Source organism: Chiloscyllium plagiosum, unplaced genomic scaffold, assembly GCF_037043375.1.
Source record: "Chiloscyllium plagiosum isolate Xiang-an unplaced genomic scaffold, Cpla_swu_hap1 HiC_scaffold_15, whole genome shotgun sequence".
Taxonomy (NCBI): Eukaryota; Metazoa; Chordata; class Chondrichthyes; order Orectolobiformes; family Hemiscylliidae; genus Chiloscyllium; species Chiloscyllium plagiosum.
In genome coordinates, this window is record NW_028270153.1 from 16,429,672 (window position 1) to 16,449,891 (window position 20,220).

The 20,220-nt window shown below is 44.2% G+C and overlaps 1 protein-coding gene across 4 annotated transcripts in view; it reads left to right on the top strand.

The window, feature by feature from the left end:
- LOC122560245 (protein phosphatase 1 regulatory inhibitor subunit 16B-like) overlaps positions 1-20,220 on the top strand; it is a 202,541-nt gene that overhangs the window by 38,404 nt on the left and 143,917 nt on the right. The window lies entirely within an intron of this gene.

The window sequence follows — 20,220 nt, forward strand, 5'->3', positions numbered from 1 at the left end:
CTATAACCTGGTGTTGTGTGATTTTTTAAGTTTGACTCTAATGTGTTTGGCAAGAATTACCTTTGCAAAATACTAGTCAATCCTCTACACCGTAGCTGATCAGGAATTCAGGCCCAATTGTTTATTTTTGTTATTATGGTATTAGCTGTGGCCCATTCTTGCCTTGGAGGTAGCAAGTTTAACACAAAATCAGTGGAATGCTCCATTGTCAGAAGTGTCACTTTTATTTTGGACAAGGTTCAAGGCCTTGTCTTCACTCTTGGACAGGCTTTAAAAAATTCCATGGCATCTTTGAAGAAGAGCAGAAGAGGTCACCTGCTCAATATTGATTCCTTAACCAACATCATGCAACCATCAGTAATTTAGCCATTATCTCCTCACTGTTTGTGGAAACTCACAAGTTAGTTTCTGCATTTCCTGCATGATAACATTAACTTTATTTCTAAAGTCCTTCAGAGCATGGATATCTTCAGAGAGATCCTGAGATTATGGAATGTCCTATTAGTCTGACGATCTTTCATTCTTCCCAGCTTTTGACAAAATTCTTATGTGATTTTAATCTTTGATTCTTTTGAATTCAGCTTCCATTCGTCACATGTCCGCACTTGTCTGCCATTTGGTATTTTGACGTCAGGCACTACAGAAAATATTGCTCTTAAAGGAGCTTGGTTTTTCATTTTTGTTATCATCAGGACTGACACGCAAGAACCCAAGCTTCGAAAGGGGACACCAATTTATAAAGTATGAGAAGAAGGAGCTGTTTGTTTGTTTGAGGAGATGTGGCGGGAATTGTTAACTGTCAATCATAGTTAGCTGAAAAATCTCAGAGCAGGCAGGCCCTTTCAAAGCTGCGGTTGTAAAGTCAGAAGTAGGGCAGCAAACGTGCATTAAGCAAGCTGCCAAAAATAACAAAAGCAGTCAATGCTGGAGAAACTCAGCAGATCTGACCGCATCTGTGGAGAGAGGCACAGGGTTAACCCTTTGAGTCTGGTATGATTTTTTTTATTAGCAATCTGGTAACCAGATTTTGATTTTGTGACATTGGTTAGAACATAACAGAGAACATGGAACAGTACAGCACATGACAGACCCTTCAGCCCTCGATGTTGTGCTGACCTTTTATCCTACTCTAAGATCAGACTAACCTACGTACCCGTCATTTCACTATCGTACATGTGCATATCCAAGAGTCGCTTAAATGTCCTTAATGTATCTGACTCTATAAGATCACTGGTAGTGCATTCCATACACCCATGTAAAGAACAGACCTCTGACATCTCCCCTAAATCTTCCTCCAATTTTCCTTAAAATAAATCAAACCAAATTTCTGCTCTAGGAAAAAGTCTGAGTTTTCACTCTACCTTTGCCACTCATCATCTTGTATGCCTCTATCAAGTTGTCACTCACTTTTCTTGAGGAGTAAATGTTGGTCAGATCATCAATGTGGCTAGTTGTGCTGTTTGATGTGGTGCCCCGGGATCCTTCAAATCCCCCTGCCAGGGCAGCTCACAGTCTCTGCTTACTCTTTCATCAGAAAGACAGAATCTCTGACTATGCAGCACTCCCTCAGTAATGGACAGCAGTAATAGACAAGCAAACCATAGTGCTGAAAGCTAGAGTGGGACAGAGGCAAAGTGCAACTGAACCATGGCTTACACAGAGAGAAACTATTTCTACCTAAAGAAAAACATGAGTGGAGAGGAAAGTTTACATCCTTCAAATTAGTGCCAAATTATTCAAATATGATCATATGATCCTGTGTAATTCTGTAGTACCGAAGAGGTCCTTTGGCCTAGCGAGCCTGTACCGCCAAGCTGCACAAATCCTATCGTCTTCAATAATTCACCAAATATCCTCAGGCAGCACCTTTCAAATCCATGACCACTTCCAGCTAGAAGAACAACGGGAGCGGATATATGAGAACACCACCACCTTCAAGATCCAAACCCCCTCCGCCAATCCCACAACCACAGCCAGTCACTGTCCTGACTTGGAAATATATTGGTGTTCCCTCGTTGTTGGGTCAAAATCCTGGGACTCCCTCCCTTATGGAATTGTGGGTCAACTCACAGCAAGAGGACTGCAGCGGTTTCAAGAAGGCAGCTCATCACCCTTCTCAAGGGCAACTAGGGACGGGCAATAAACAGTGGCCCAGCCAGAAATGCCCACATCCCACAAAATGAATAAATTTTTAAAAATGTTAGAAAGCAATTTTGTGCACACAGAATCAGTGTGAATCTAGGAATGAAAAAAATGGGTAGGAAATTTGATTTGATTTATTGGTGTCATGTGTACCTAAGTACGGTGAAAAGTTTTGCTTTGTGAGCAGTATAGCTAGATCATAATAAACAAGGACAAATAGATTACAGGGTGTTTAGACAGAGAGAGGCATTCAAACCACAAAAAAAGTCACTTACTAGCATGGTACAAGAGAATTGACTATGTATCCGGTAGGAACAAAGGAAGTGGCACGGTGGCTCAGTGGTTAGCTCTGCTAGGCAAAAGTGAGGACTGCAAATGCTGGAAACCAGAGTTTAGATCATAGTGGTGCTGGAAAAGCACATCAGGCCTGGCAGCATCCGAGGAGCAGGAAAATCGACGTTTCAGGCAAAAACCCTTCATGATCTATGAAGGACTTTTGCCCGAAACGTCGATTTTTCCTGCTCCTCCGATGCTGGTTAGCCCTGCTGCCTCACAGCACTAGGACCCAGGTTCGATTCCAGCCTTGGACAACTCTGTGGAGTTTGCACATTCTCCCTGTGTCTGCATGGGTTTTCTCCGGGTGCTCCGGTTTCCTCCCACAGTCAGGCGTGCAGGTTAGGTGAATTGGCCATGCTAAATTGCCCATTACTCAGAGGGAAATGGGTCTGGTTGGGTTGCTCTTTGGAGGGTGGTGTGGACTTGTTGGGCCGAAGGGCCTGTTTCCACTTTGTAGGGAATCTAATCTAATCAAAGAGGAGTAGTTTCCACAATTCATTTAGATCATGACTGATCTGTATATAAATTCCAACTGCTTGCCTTAGCTCCGTGCTAAAAAAGATTTTCCTGCTCCTCAGATGCTGCTTGAACTGCTGAGCTAAAATGTCCAGTACCACTCTAATCCAGAATCTGGTTTCCAGCATCTGCAGTCATTGTTTTTACTTAGCTCTGTAACCCATTACGACTGCACAGGAGGTGCACAAAAGCAAGGGCAAAATTAGATTGAAATTAGAGAGGTCCATTCAGCAGGTCTTGCTCAGCATGTCAGGCAGCACTGTTCCCACTAAGTTGTTGTGAGGATTTGTGTGTGCCGATTGATGTTCCGACACTGTGCTGTCTTCCGATTCCTTCAGTTAGTGCCACTTGCGTACCTCCACACAGCGACTGGAGAAATTGGAGGGAATGTGGTGAGGTTGCATCTATGGAGAGAGGGACAGGGTTAAGTGAACTTGTATTTGTGAAAATACAGAACTCCTTTTGCCAAACTTTCCTCCTAGCCCCCAACTGTTTTGAGGTTAGGTCAGTCAAAAGTTTCAAAATTTTGATAACCTCTTTACCACAAAACTATATTTATGGGTGACAGAGCTAAGCCAGGCAGTTCGAATTAAAATACAGATCAGTCATGATCTAAGTGAATTATAGAGGCAGCTCCTCTTCCTCTGTTCCTAAATGATGCATAGCCAGTTCTCTTGTGCCACACCAGTAACTGACCTCTTTGCGGTCATACCAACAGTACATAATGGAGGCAAATTACACTACACCATCCCCCTTTTGTGATTTCCATTTTGATGGCACAGTGTATGTTGTTGAGTTTGCTTTCGATACAGTGACACAGCGCGGGTTTCAGAACAGACACTGCACTGTCAGCATGAGGTGAGAATTGCTGGAGGGTTTGACTGTCAGACTTGAAAGTGGTGTTGATATGTGTCGACAGAAGGGATTAACATTTGCACCCTGCTGTGCAATTGGTGCTGGCTATGACTCCTTGCAAACAATCCAGATTTATGTATTGAGCTGCTTTGACCGACAGAAAATATATGTAGATTAAGTATATTAAGTTAACAGAATGGAATTTATGCTGTTATTCTGGCTGGATTGCTCAGAGATGAGGAAAGAATCCATTGCACTTTAAAAGGTAATTGTAATAAAATACCAGTGTTACCATTAAGTAATGTAATGGTTCAAAAGATGTTGTTATTACAGATCACATAGAACATAAAACTTGGCACCAGTGTTCTGTGAATATGATGACAGTTGCTAGGATTGCAATTTATTGGTTTTTTTTAAAAAGATAATTGTTTTCCACTCGTTCAGTGTTGCTCACTGTTAACTCTGTTATTTATCCTTAGACACATTATTCTCTTGCCACTCTCCGTTTCTAGCAAGGTACTATCTCCATGAAATGTTGGAAATGGTCAAAAGTCACAGAGCACTAGGTTATAGTCCAACAAATGATTTTAAATAAACCTGTTGGACTATAACCTGGTGTCATGTGACGTTTGACTTTGTCCACCCCACACTAACACTGGCATCTCTACATGTTGAAAATGCTCAGTAGGTCAGGCAGTATCTGTGGACAGCCCTAATGTTTCATTTTGGTGACCTTTTCTTGTAAGTGTAAGTTCTGATCTGAAATGTTGTCTCTCTCTGTCTCACATCTCTATCCCCTAGTACAAGAAATGAGAAAGTTCAGTGATTGATTCAGGGTAGACTGAAGAAGTTGGTACAAATTCTTGGAGAGAAGAAGGATGAGGGGAGATTTGAAATCGTGAGCGAGCTAGTCTAAGGAGATAGGGAGAAGCTTCTCCCGCTTGTAAAAAGAGTAAGAACAGGAGGGCGTAGATTTCAAGTGATGTGCAAAAGAAGCAGGATGATAATGTGAGAGAAAACTTTATCGCAAAGGTCATTAATGTATGGAATGCACCGCCTGGAAATATGGTGGAGGCAGGTTTACTTGAGGCATTTGCAAGGGCAGTGGATGATCATTTGGAGAGAAATAGTGTGCAGGAAGTATGTGGGGAAAGCAGGAGATTGGTCCAAGTGTTTGAATAGCCAGGACAGGCAGAAAGGGTTGATTAAGAACATAAGAACTAGGAGCAGGAGTAGGCCGTCAGGCCCATCAAGCCTGCGCCACCATTCAATAAGATCATGGTTAATCTTTTCATGGATTCAGCTCCATTTACCCACCTACTCACCGTAACCCTTAATTCCTTTACTGTTCAAAAATCAAACTTTGTCTTAAAAACACTCAGTTGCTTCCCTGGGCAGGGAATTCCACAGATTCACAACCCCCTGGGTGAAGGAGATTAGCTTCCTTCTGTGCTGTAACCCTTCTGTGCGTCAGGCAGTATTTCAGAAGTCATGAAACATAATGGACAGCGTCACTGCCTCCAGGATGGAACCCCAGGTTCAAGTCCCACTGCAAGACTTGCTTGCCAGGGAAGGAGCATTAATGATGCAATTCAGCTGATAAGCAGCTTGAGAGTGCTTCCACCCTGCCCACACTGTTGTCCCTCTTCCTGTTCCTGCGCTGTGTTTTTTTTTGTACTCTTAAAAGGGGAGAAAAATTGTGTGAAGCTGCACCATATTACAGATGCAAAATGTTGCCTTTTTTTTTAAGGCCTCCGTGCAACTCTGCCTCATTTGGTTTCTACTTGCTATGGCTTAGGCCAGGGGATCTGAAGAGAATGGGACTCAAACCTGTGTTTTGTTTAAGTGGGTTGAATTTATAATCAACTACCCTTCAATTAGGTACCAGTTGATGTGGAAAATAAAAATGCTGCATCAGGGAATGCAGGATGTAATCATCTACTGCCGTTGAATTAAAATGAGCTTTCATTATATATCACATCCATGCTGTACCTGACCTGGAAGAATCCCTAACTGGCAGGGCTTCAATAAGTGGAAGAGCAGTTCTATTCGATTAACTGATTATTCTGTCTACTCTGCCAAGTCATAATGTTCTTCAAGCTATGTATCTTATTAAAATCAGCTGTTAATTCCTCATAGCATTGATTTTCCCCTCATTCCACAAACTCTGTGAATGGTAACTTCTGACTATTTTCAATTATCCTATTAGTGTGAATAACCTCATGCAGGAGTTGCTAACATCTCCTGACTTGTGTGTGGACTTGATGGAAGACCTTTATTGAAAGTTTTATTCAGCCGAAAAATCACCTCTTTTCCTTGCTAATCCTGCCTTGATATTAAAAGTGAGACAATGTTCTGTGGTTCTGTTCACTGCTGAATGTTAGGAAATGCTTTATCCTGCATAACAGGAGGATTAGCACAGAAGTTGTGAGCTGTTTTGTCTCTGATAATGTTGTAACAGTTCAAATGAATACCTGTAACATTAGGAATGATAAAACCAAACATACCTGTTGGGTGCAAAAGCCAAGTGCTGGAGAAACTGAGTATGTTTTGTGACAGAGTTAACATTTCGAGGTCAGTGACCCTTCTAGACCCTCACCCTCTGAGTCATAAGATAACAACATAAGAATCAGGAGCAGGAGTAGGCCGTCTGGCCCTCAAGCCTGCTTCACCGTTCAATACGATCGTGGCTGAACTTCTCATGGACTCTGCTCTATTGCCTGCCCGCTCACCATAACTCTTAGATTTTTAAACAGTTAAAGAAATTATCTAATCTTTTCTGTGAAATCAATCAATGAGGTAGCCTCAGCTGCTTCGTTGGGCAGAGAATTCCACAGATTCACAACCCTTTGGGTGAAGATGGTCCTCCCAACTCAGTCTTAAATCTGCTGCTTCTTATTTTTGAGGCTATGCTCCCTAGTTCTGGGGTCACTGGACTCGATCCTTTACCTGTATTTTTCTCTCCACAGATGCTGCCAGACCTGTTGAGTTTTTCCTGCACTTCCTGATTTGTTTCAGATCTCTAGCAACCGCAGTTCAGTATAAATTGGTTGTTGTTTTCACTCTGTGAGAAACTTGCTGCTGATGCTGAACCAGTGCTTTGTAAGAATGTGGAGATATCTTTGACAGGCACATGCTCGGGGTCACGAGCAATGTTCACCTTGGCTCACTGATTTGTTTTCTTGAATGTCATTGATGAAAATTCAGCTTTTTATCAGTAGGTTGTGTGAAATGGGAACAATCCTGGTGCCGCAGAAGTAGCAGCACTATTATTCTTTGGAGTATTTGTGCCAGCAACGTTTTACTGAACCGGCTTCTGAGGGAACCATCTGTGTGGAAATGATAATGAGCTTTCCTACCGGACTTGGCTTCAGTCTAACCAGACAGATTCCTGGGATGACAAGACTGACATATGAAGACAGACCAAATTGGTTAGGAGTAAATTCACTGGAGTTTGAAGATTGAGGAGAGGGTATTTCATAGACACCTGTAAAATTTCTGACTGGATAAGCAGAAAAGATGTTCCTGATGACCGGTAGTCCAGAACCAGGGTCATTTTCTAAAGATATGGGGTAAGCCATTAAGGACTGAGATGAAGAAAAATTTCTTTCCCCACAGAGTGGTGAACCTGCGGAATTTTCTGAAACAAAGTGGTTGAGGCCAAAGTCTTGGATGTTATCAAGAAGGAGTGGAGCTAAACCAGTCAAAGGATATGGAGAGAAAGTGGGAGCAGACGACTGAGTTGAGTGATCAGCCATGATCATATTGAATGGCAGAGCAGGCTCGAAGGGCCTGTTCCTAGTTTCTGTGCTTCTCTGATATATTGTCTATGAAGGAAGGGACTGGTAGTTAGCTTACAGATCTGTAGTGGATTGAGAGACATGTGCTCATCCCCTCAACTAAAGCATACATTGTCACCTGCTTTTTATTGCCCTATAAAAGGGCTGCTTTGAGGCATTAAGTGGCACACTTTGCTAATAGGGAGACATCCCTTCTCCCCCAGCACTTAATCACCACCCCTCCCCACGATAGTATAAATGCTGCCCCTTCTGATGAAGAGTTGTGAACATAGTCCAATTCATCATGCAAACCAGCCTTCTATCCATTTGATTCTGTCTGTACTTGCTGCTGCCTTGGGAAAGCAGCTAATATGATAAAAGACCCTTCCCACTCCGTTTATACTCTTCTCCACCCTCTTCCATCAGGCAGAAGATACAAAAGTTTGAATTCCCATGCCAACAGATTCAAGAACAGCTTCTTCCCTGCTGTAATCTGACTTCTGAATGGACCTCTCAAATTTTAGCATTGACCTCCCTCTCTGTACCTTTGAGTCATAGAGATGTACAGCATGGAAACTGACCCTTCCGTCCAGCCTGTCCACGCCGACCAGATATCCCAACTCAATCTAGTCCCACCTGCCAGCACCCAGCCCATATCCCTCCAAACCCTTCCTATTCAAATACACATCCAAATGCCTCTTAAATGTTGCGATTGTACCAGCCTCCACCACATCCTCTGGTAGCTCATTCCATACACATACTGCCCTCTGCATGAAAAGGTTGCCCCTTAGGTTTCTTTTATATCTTTCCCCTCTCACCCTAAAGCTATGCCCTCGAGTTCTGGACTCCCTGACCCCAGGGAAAAGACTTTGTCTATTTATCCTATCCATGCCCCTCATAATTTTGTAAACCTCTATACTGTACTTTGTACTCTGTTCTATTACTCTGTACTTTATGTGGTATGATCTGCCTATATAGCACGCAAAACAATTGTCTCTGTACATGTGACAATAATAATAAATCACATCAAATCGAGAATCAATAGAAGATTATTCAGCAAAGAAATAAGTCTGAGTAAAGACACAAAGCTAGTATCCAAGTTCAACAAGTAATAGGGAAAGCAAATGGAATGTTGGCCTTTATTTCAAAGTGGGTGGAGTATAAAATTAATAACTATACAAGGCACTATTCGGACTAGTTAGAATACTGTGAACCGTTTTGGGCTCTGAGGAAAGGTATACTAGCATTGGAGGCAGTGTAGAGAGGGTTCACTAGGATAATACCAGATATGGAAGGATTGTCTTATGAGGAGTGATTGTGTAAATTTGAGCCTGTACTCATTGGAATTTGGAAGAAAGAGGCACAATGTTATTGAATCATATAAGCCGCTTAGGGGACTTCTCAAGATTGATGTGGAAAGGTTGCTTATCTTGGTGAGTGTAAAACGAGGGGGCATAATCTCTGGATAAGGGGTCACCCATTAAGCACAGAAATGAGAAGGATTTTCTCTCTAACAGTAGTGAAACTGCAGAATTTTTTGCCATAGGGACCTGTCAAGGCTGGATCATTGTCTATCTCAGCCTTGAATATAGTTAGATTTTTAATCAGGTAAGGGAATCCAGGGTTAGGGGGAGAAAGGCAGGAAAGTGGAGTTGAGGATTATTAGATCACCAATGACTTTATTGAATGGAAGAATGCACGTAATGGGCTGAATGGGGGTCTAGATTAGTGTGGTGCTGGAAAAGCACAGCAGGTCAGGCAGCATCCGAGGAGCAGGGAAATTCGACGCTTCGGGCAAAAGCCCTTCATCAGGAATAGGGGAAGGGTGGAGAGATAAATGAGAGGGAGTTGGGGCTGGGGAGAAAGTAGCATAGAGTACAATGGGTGAATGGGGGTGGGGATGAAAGTGATAGGTCAGAGAGGAGGGTGGAGTGGATAGGTGGAAAGGAAGATAGGCAGGTAGGACAGGTCATGAGGGCGGTGCTGAGCTGGAAGGCTGGAGCTGGCGTGAGATGGGGGAAGGGGAAATGAGGAAACTGGTGAAATCCACATTGATATCATGGGGTTGAAGTGTTCTGAGGTGGAAGGTGAGGCGTTCCTCGTCCAGGTGTTGGGTGGTGAGGGAACGATGGTGGAGGAGGCCCAGGTCCTGCATGTCCTCAGCAGAGTGGGAGGGAGAGTTGAAATGTTGGGCCGCAGGGTGGTGGGGTTGGTTGGTGCGGGTGTCCCAGAGATGTTCCCTAAAGCACTCTGCTAGGAGGTGTCCAGTCTCCCCAATGTAGTTTCATAATAGGTGAATGGACTGAATGTTTACTTCTGCTTCTATGTCTTATGGGTACAATAAGGAGTATCATGTATAGAAAAATGGCTGACAGTGAATAGATATGTGTCAAAAGTGTAGTGCTGGAAAAGCGCAGCAGGTCAGGCAGCATCCGAGAAGCAGGAAAATCGACGTTTCCAGCATAAGTCCTATTTCTTTTCCCGATTGGCAGGATAAGATGAGTATGGTCCTGCAGTTGGTCTGTGCTGAGGCCTCAGCTTTTTATATTTCATATTAATGACCTGAGATGAAGGGAGCAAAGGCATGGTATCTAAATTTGTAGATGACACCAAGGTAGATAGGAAAGTCTATTGTGAAGAGGATACAGGAGGTTGCAGATGGATTGAGATGTGTTGAGTGAGTGGTCAAAAATCTGGCAGATGGAATTAAAATTTCAAAATTTTAGATTTTATTGTCACCTGTACTCCTGTATAGAAATACAGGAGTATGGTGAAAAATGTACAAAGTCACCTTTCTCTAGTACCAGCTTGGTTACAAAACCAGAATTTTTTTTAAAAAGCAGAAGAAAGAGTCCGAGCTAAAAGGAAGGGAAAGTGTATGGAACGCTCAGCCTCTGCAGGCACCTGGGCCTAGTTGCGGCCTGAAGCCTTTTGCCGCCACCACCTCAGATCGCCGGGGGGAGCTATGTTGCTGCTGCTGCCTCCAATTGACAGCAGGTTTCCGCCATTCTGCAAATAATCGACACTCGTTGCTGATGACCCCACTGCAAAAGGCTTTAAAGAAAAGAAAATGGAATAAAAAAAAAGAGCATAAGTAAAATGGAAATAAAAAGCAGCCGAGGAGACGAGCCCCAACCCAAAATCTTGAACACAGAGTCCTGTTACTCTGCCGTCATCTTGAAACAAAATAGAGGATTATGTTGGAAAATTTGCTCCTTTACATTTTAGCAGGAAGAATAAAGAAAAGCATTAATTAAACAGCAAATGACTGCAAAATTACAAGGTGTTGAGAGATCAAGGTGCTCTTGTTCATGAGTCAGCAAAGTTAGTTTGCAGGTACAGCAAGTAAGAGAAAAGGCTAATGTAATGTTATCCTTTTATTGTGAGAAGACTTTTACACAAAAAAAACCTGTTCTGCTTTAGTTATATCGGGCATTGGTGAGACCGCGTCTTAAGTATGTGCAGTTTTGGTTTCCTTACAAAGGAAGGATGTAAATATGTTGGGGGGATGTTTAAGAGGACCTTTATTAGATTGATATCTGGAATGAGTGGATTTTTTTTAGGAAAGGTTGCACAAGATGGGCAATGATTTCACTGCAATTTAGAACATTGAGAGGTGATCTACTCATAATGCATAAAATCCAGAATGGTTTTCACGAGGTGGATATGGACAGGATGCTTCGTCTTGTTGGTAAGCCCAGAGCGTGGGCAGTATTTTTAAAATTAGGAGTAAACCTTATTGTAAAGAGATGGAGAGAATTTGTTTTCAGAAGGATATGTAACTATGGAACACTTTCAGTCTGCTTCAGAAGGTGGTGAAAGTGGAGTCATTGAATATTTGTAAGGTAGAAGTAGATGGGTTTTTGTTGGGCAGGGGAATCTAAAGTTATCAGAGGTAGACGGAAAAGTGGAATTCAAAATATAAACAAATCAGCCATGATTTTATTGAATGATGGAGCGGCTAAATGGCCTACTGTTCGTGTGAAGTAAAATTTGAAATGAGAGCTTAGAGCAGATTTTTAGATGGTCAAGGAGAAGAGAAAGGTAGGAAATTCCAGAATTGAGGGCTTTGCCAACTGAAGCCATGTCCATCAGAGGTTGAGCAATTAAAATCAGGGAGGCTTCAGGGACCAGAGTTGGATATGGATGGCTGGTTTGCGATGCAGTGTGATGTTAACAGCATGGGTTCAATTCCTGCCCCAGTTGAGTTTGCCACAGAACTGGCTCAAAGGTAGAAGACCAGTGGAGTGCCACAAGAATCGGTGCTGGGTCCTCTACTTTTCGTCATTTATATAAATGATTTGAATGCAAGCATAGAGGTACAGTTAGTAAGTTTGCAGATGACACCAAAATCGGAGGTGATGTGGACAACAAAGAGGGTTACCTCCGATTACAACAGGATCTGGACCAGATGGGCCAATGGGCTGAGAAGTGGCAGATGGAGTTTAATTCAGATAAATATGAGGTGCTGCATTTTGGGAAAGCAAATCTTGGCAGGGCTTATACACTTAATGGTAAGGTCCGAGGGAGTGTTGCTGAACAAAGAGACCTTGGAGTGCAGGTTCATAGCTCCTTGAAAGTGGAGCCGCAGGTAGATAGGATAGTGAAGAAGGCATTTGGTATGCTTTCCTTTATTGGTCAGAGTATTGAGTACATGGGTTGGGAAGTCATGTTGCGGCTGTACAGGACATTGGTTAGGCCACTTTCGCAAATTGCTTACAATTCTGGTCTCCCTCCTATCAGGAGGATGTTGAGAAACATGAGAGTTCAGAAAAGATTTACATGGATGTTGCCAGGGTTGGAAGATTTGAGCTAAAGGGAGAGGTTAAATGGGCTAGGGCTGTTTTTCCTGGAGTATTGGAGGTTGAGGGGTGACCTATAGAAGTTTATAAAATTATGAGGGGCATGGACAGGATGAATAGATAAAGTCTTTTTCCAGGGGTGGGGTAGTCCAGAACTAGAGGGCATTGGTTTTAGGGTGAGAGGGGAAAGAAATAAAGAGACCTAAGGGGCAACCTTTTCACGCAGAGGGTGGTACGTGTATGGAATGAGCTGCCAGAGGAAGTGGTGGAGGCTGGTACAATTATAACATTTTAAGGGGCATTTGGATGGGTAAATAAATAGGAAGGGTTTGGATGGATATGGGCCAGGTGGTGGCAGGTGGGACTAGATTGGGTTGGGATATCTGATTGGCATGGGCAAGTTGGACCGAAGGGTCTGTTTCCGTGCTGTACATCTCTATGACCCTCCTTCTCAACCTTGTCCTCCAATTAAACCACCACCAGTTGTCTCTCTTTCTAATGAGAGAGCAGCCCCTTGGTCGTCTGGATAGTACAGTGGTTAGCAATGCCTTCTCATAGCACCAGGATCCAAGTTTGATTCCACCCTCGGGCGATTGTGTATGTGGAGTTTGCTCGTTCCCCCGGTGTCCGCATTGGTTTCCTCCAGGAACTCTGTTTCCTCTCCCTCAAGGTTAGATGAATTGGCTATGCTAAATTTTCCATACTGTTCAGGCATGTGCAGGCTAGGTGGATTAGCCAAGAGAAATCGTGGGATTATGGAGAAAGGGTAGAGGAGATTGGGTCTGGGTGGGATTCTCTTCAGAGAGTCAGTGTGGACTTGATGGGTCAAATGGCCTGCTTCCACACTGAGAGGATTCTATGACTTTAGCAACTTTACCTTTTACCTCGATGAGTACAAGAATCTAGGAGAGAGAGCTGGTGTAGATTTGAGATGGGGAATGAGGGCAAGACTGTGAAAGTATTTAAGAATGAGGATGACAATTGTAAAAAGGTAACTCTGAGCAAGTGTAGGTCAGTGTGTATAAAGGTGATGGATGTACAGGACTTGATGGGATTTGGGACATGCCAGCTGGGATTCGGATGACCTTAAGTTTATGGAGGCATTGGTGTGGAGGTTGGCCAGGAATGTGGATTTGGGAAGTAGAACTCTTTCATGCTTGGAGGGAAACAAAAGGCAAAAGGTTTTCTCAATCCTCACTTCTCTTGCACATTTAGTAGTTCTCGAATTAGGTCAGATATGTTTTGTTTTGGAAAGGTTATTTTAATAACTGAGGAGTACTTTTTTTGTATTTATGAGTCACGTATAAAGAATTGCAATGTAAATTGCTGAATGCCAGGATTGTATTATCTTAAATTAATAATTAATGTTGCGTCACCATATATGGATAAAGTAATTAACTTCGCTTTTATCTCACCAAGCTGAAGCCACTCCATTTCAAGAAAGTCTGCGGGAGATTGAATCCCTAGAGATTTATAGATACAATACGCACGTGGGCTCATATTTGTCTTATGTGCTGTCGTTTGGATTCCCCTGTGATAAAACAACAACATTTCAAAATCCAGCTATTATTTTGTAATCCAAAATTCAGATCTTGCTTTGACTATACTTCATTTATTGCTATTCAAACAAAATGTGGGTACTCCACTGTTCGTTTTTGAGAAGGCCTTTTGTTTTTAATTAAGCTTTCACTCTTCAGTGTGGAACTAATCCTCAATTGGACCCAACTGCTCTGCACATCAGCAGCACACTTCAGTCAATGGGTTAGAATTGGAAAATGTGCCAATCAAATCTCTAGAGTCAGACAGTGCTACCCTCTCTCTTTCCCACCTTGTTCCTGTGCTTCATCGAACCTTTTTCCAAGTCCCTCAGCAAGCATGAAGGCGCAACCCGAAACGTCGATTCTCCTGTTCCCTAGATGCTGCCTGACCTGCTGCGCTTTTCCAGCAACACATTTCCATCTCTAATAATCCACTAGGGTTATCACTTCCCTGTACATGAATGACATAGCCATCTTTTGCTGTCAAGTGTCTCACCTGGTCTGTTTTGAATGGGTGCCAGGAGCCAATATAGATTCCCTACAGTGTGGAAACAGGTCCTTCGGCCCAACAAGTCCACACCAACACTCCGAAGAGTAACCCACCCAGATCCATTCCCCTATCCTACTACTCCTACATTTGCCCCTTACTAATGCACCTAATGTACACACCCCTGAACACTATGGGCAATTTTTAGAAATTCACCTAACCTGCACATCTTTGGATTGTGGGAGGAAACCCCACGCAGACACAAAGAGAATGTGCAAACTCCACAAAGACAGTTGCCCAAGGCTGGAATTGAACCCGGGTTCTTTGCACTGTGAGGCAGCAGTGCTGACCACTGAGCCACCATGCTGCCCTCAGGCAAGAGAAAGGTCATGCTGCTTGTGAACTGTCCCCTTCTACAGACCAGGCTATGTGAAGATGTTGGGGAATGGTTTAGAGGGGACACAGTATGTGTTAAAATTTGGAAGAAGTGCAACAGAAACTGGTCATATGGTTGTGAAGCTAGTTATCACGTTATAACCAGAGCTTGGAGATCTGGTGTGAGGCACTCTCTCTCTGCTGGTCTGGCCCATACCCTAGACCTGCAGCATAGTGTGCAGCCAGATTATCTTCCACTTCATCTGGAAGTCATGAATTGATAAAATATACAAACCTCTCGATAAATGGGGAGAAATATCCACTGCCTCATGATGGCCATCTTTGAGTAGTAAGCATCAAACTATGCCTAGCTCCATAGTACACACACGCCAAGTGTCCCTACATGTTGAGGTTCTATCTATCCATCCATGGTGTTGTGAAGGATAGGTCCACGTAGCCACAGAACTCTCTGCTCAGTGAGCACCAGCCCATGTGGAGGGGTTTATGCAGAAGCACACCTTTTTTGACCACAGTCCCATCAGGCAGTGAAAGCATATGATGTCCTCCAGGCCCTGCAGGAAAGGAACTGGTGCATTCTATCAGATGGTTCTCTGAACAGACTGAGGAAGTCATTTCACAGAATGTCTCCTCACTAGACCTTTCAAATTTGCACCGAGGGTCAGTTTGGCTGGCAGTATGAAGGACCCTCCTTGTCAAAGCCTTCCTACGTACACACTGCTGTTGGGGCTGCTGTGGTGAGGAGTGGACTGTTGCCCAGCACCTTATTGTAAGTGCTCTGACACAGCAGGAAAGCATTTTTTGGAGGGGGGTTCATCTTGCACAGCTCCACAGCAGTAGCATTGAATCGGTCAGTGAGTTTTACTTTCTACAATAACATTGACATGTCTTCTCATCAAATTCAATCTAGAGATTTTGCTTCTATTTACAAGGATGTTGCCAGAGTTGGAGGATTTGAGCTGTAGGAAGAGGCTGAATAGGCTGGGGCTGTTTTCCTTGGAGCATCAGAGACTGAAGGATGACCTTTATAGAGGTTTATAAAATCATGAGGGGCATGGATAGGATAAATAAGCAAAGTCTTTTCCCTGGGGCCGGGGAGTCCAGAACTAGAGGGCATAGGTTTGGGGTGAGAGGGGAAAGATGTAAAAGAGACTTAAGGGACAGTTTTATCACAGAGTTGTGTGCGTATGGAATGACTTGCCAGAGGAAGTGATGGAGGCTGGTACAATTACAGCATTTAAAAGGCATTTGGATGGGTATATGAATAGGAAGGGTTTAGAGGGATATGGGCCAAGAGCTGGCAATTGGGACTAGATTAGGTTAAGATATCTGGTTGGCGTGGACGAGTTGGACCAAAAGGTCTGTTTCCATGCTGTACATCTCTATGACTCTGTGGGCAATGGGCTTTTCCTTCATTCTTTCATGGGATTTAGATATTTCTCATTAATTCCTCATTGCCCTTGAACAGATTAGTTCACTCGCCCAGTCTTGGGGTCAGTTAAGAGTCAATTACATCACTCTGGTTCTGGAGTTGCACGTGGTCAGTCGAGGTAACCATTTCATAGAACATAGAACATAGAAAAATACAGCGCAGTACAGGCCCTTTGGCCCTCGATGTTGCGCCGATCCAAGCCCACCTAACCTACACTAGCCCACTATCCTCCATATGCCTATCCAATGCCCGTTTAAATGCCCATAAAGAGGGAGAGTCCACCACTGCTACTGGCAGGGCATTCCATGAACTCACGACTCGCTGAGTAAAGAATCTACCCCTAACATCTGTCCTATCCCTACCACCCCTTAATTTAAAGCTATGCCCCCTCGTAATAGCTGACTCCATACGTGGAAAAAGGTTCTCATGGTCAACCCTATCTAAACCCCTAATCATCTTGTACACCTCTATCAAGTCATCTCTAAACCTTCTTTTCTCCAATGAAAACAGCCCCAGGTGCCTCAGCCATTCCTCATACGATCTTCCTACCATACCAGGCAACATCCTGGTAAAAAGGTAAAAAGAGGTAAAAATCAACGAGGTAAAAATCAACGAGGTCAACAAGCCCTGATGAAGGGCTTTTGCCCGAAACGTCGATTTTGCCTGTCCTCGGATGCTGCCTGAATTGCTGTGCTCTTCCAGCACCACTGATCCAACATCCTAGTAAACCTCCTCTGCACCCGTTCCAGTGCCTCCACATCCTTCCTATAGTATGGCGACCAAAACTGCACACAATACTCCAGATGCGGCCGCATCAGAGTCTTATACAACTGCAACATGACCTCAGGGCTCCGGAACTCAATTCCTCTACCAATAAAAGCCAGTACGCCATATGCCTTCATTACCGCACTATTTACCTGGGTGGCAACTTTCAGAGATCTGTGTACATGGACACCAAGATCCCTCTGCTCATCCACACTACCAAGTATCTGACCATTAGCCCAGTACCCCATCTTTTTATTACTCTTACCAAAGTGAATCACCTCACACTTAGCTACATTGAACTCCATTTGCCACCTTTCTGCCCAGCTCTGCAACTTATCTATATCCCGCTGTAACCTGACACATTCTTCCTCACTGGAGAAAGTGAGGTCTGCAGATGCTGGAGATCAAAGTTGAAACTTTATTGCTGGAACAGCACAGCAGGTCAGGCAGCATCCAGGGAACAGGAGATTCGACGTTTCGGGCACAGGCCCTTCTTCAGGAATGAGCAGAGAGTGTTCAGCAGGAGAAGATAAAAGGTAGGGAGGAGGGACTTGGAGGAGGGGAGTTGGAAATGTGATAGGTGGAAAGAGGTCAAGGTGAGGGTGATAGGTCGGAGTAGGATGGAGGCGGAGAGGTCAGGAAGAAGACTGCAGGTCAGGAAGGCGGTGCCGGGCTGGAGGGATCCGGCTGAGACAAGGTGGGGGGAGGGGGGATGAAGAAACTGGTGAAGTCCAAGTTCATCCCCTGCGGTTGGAGGGTTCCCAGTCGGAAGATAAGACGCTCCTCCTCCGACCGTCGGGTTGTTGTGGTTTGGCGGTGGATGAGTCCAATGACCTGCATATCCTCGGTGGAGTGGGAGGGGGAGTTGAAATGCTGTGCCACAGGTTGGTTGGGTTGGTTCGTCCGGGTGGCCCAGAGGTGCTCTCTGAATCGCTCCGCAAGTAGGCGGCCTGTCTCCCCAATATAGAGGAGGCCTCCTCTATATTGGGGAGACAGGCCGCCTACTTGCGGAGCGATTCAGAGAGCACCTCTGGGCCACCCGGACGAACCAACCCAACCACCCTGTAGCACAGCATTTCAACTCCCCCTCCCACTCCACCGAGGATATGCAGGTCATTGGACTCATCCACCGCCAAACCACAACAACCCGACGGTCGGAGGAGGAGCGTCTTATCTTCCGACTGGGAACCCTCCAACCGCAGGGGATGAACTTGGACTTCACCAGTTTCTTCATCCCCCCTCCCCCCACCTTGTCTCAGCCGGATCCCTCCAGCCCGGCACCGCCTTCCTGACCTGCAGTCTTCTTCTTGACCTCTCCGCCTCCATCCTACTCCGACCTATCACCCTCACCTTGACCTCTTTCCACCTATCACATTTCCAACTCCCCTCCTCCAAGTCCCTCCTCCCTACCTTTTATCTTCTCCTGCTGAACACTCTCTGCTCATTCCTGAAGAAGGGCCTGTGCCCGAAACGTCGAATCTCCTGTTCCCTGGATGCTGCCTGACCTGCTGTGCTGTTCCAGCAATAAAGTTTCAACCACATTCTTCCTCACTGTCAACAACTCCACCGACTTTCGTATCATCCGCAAACTTGCTCACCCAACATTCTAGTCCCTCCTCCAGGTCATTTATAAAAATGACAAACAGCAATGGTCCCAAAACAGATCCTTGCGGAACACCGCTAGTGCACTCCAAGATGAACCTTTACCATCAACTACTACCCTCTGTCGTCTTCCAGCCAGCCAATTCCGAATCCAAACCTCCAACTCACCCTTAATGCCATACCTCCGTACTTTTTGCAGTAGCCTACCATGGGGAACCTTATCAAACACCTTACTAAAATCCATATACACCACATCTACCGCTTTACCCTCATCTACCTCCTTAGTCACCTTCTCAAAGAATTCAATGAGGTTTGTGAGGCACGACCTACCCTTCACAAAACCATGCTGACTATCCTTGATCACATTATTCCTATCCAGATGTTCATAAATCCCAGCCCTTACAATTCTCTCTAAGACTTTGCCCACAACAGAAGTGAGACTCACTGGCCTATAGTTACTAGGGTTATCCCTACTCCCCTTCTTGAACAAGGGAACCACATTTGCTATCCTCCAGTCTTCTGGCACTATTCCTGTAGACAACGAGGACATAAAAATCAAGGCCAATGGCTCTGCAATCTCCTCCCTTGCTTCCCAGAGAATCCTAGGATAAATTCCATCAAGCCCAGGGGACTTATCTATTTTCACCCTTTCCAACACCTCTTCCCTACATACCTCAAAGCCGTCCATTCTAATTAATTGTGACTCAGTATTCACATCGGCAACAATGTCCTGTTCCTGAGTGAATACTGATGAAAAGTATTCATTCAGTGTCTCCCCAATCTCTTCAGCCTCCACACGCAACTTCCCACTACCATCCTTGACTGAACCTATTCCTACCCTAGTCATTCTTTTATTTCCTGCCTGAAGGGGCATTTGTCAACCCAATGGCCATTGTTTTTACAACAGTTAGGGGGACCATTACAGAAATTAACTTTAAATTTCTGGCTTATGCATTATTTGAACCTATGTCCTCAGAACATCAGACTGGCCTCTGGATTATTAGTTCAGGGATGTTACCTCTAGGCCACAACCCCCTCCATGGTACATTATGATAAACATTAACTGATATCAAAAGATCTTCAACTTGTTAAAATTTGGTCTTTGGTTTGCCTGAAATTTGTTGGTCTTCCAATGCAAAGAGCTGTTTTGACCAAGTATTGCAACATTCTAAGGTTCAGGATTATTGATTGAAGGATGCATTAATGCATGGGGCAGTTGCCACAAAGGCTCATGGGAAAGGTCAGGGTCTAAGGCCCTCATGCGCCGAGGGACTGGAAACTGTAAAACCTCTTGCAGTGTGTATGCACAAGTGAATGTTTGACATGAAATATAGATGTACATTGTGAATATAAGCTGTGATAGCAATTTACATAGCAGCCCAAAATTAACCATCTATATTGTACTTACACAAACTTTATGAATAAGGCATAATTTTGGAAAAATGAGTTTTCAGTTCCCAGTGTAGGTTTTGAAAGACCTGTTTCCCTTTCAGTTCAGAAGGCAATTGGAAGCGGTAACTACTGTTTACTACTTACTGTGGAGTAGGGTCTGGATGATTATGCCTTCAGATTC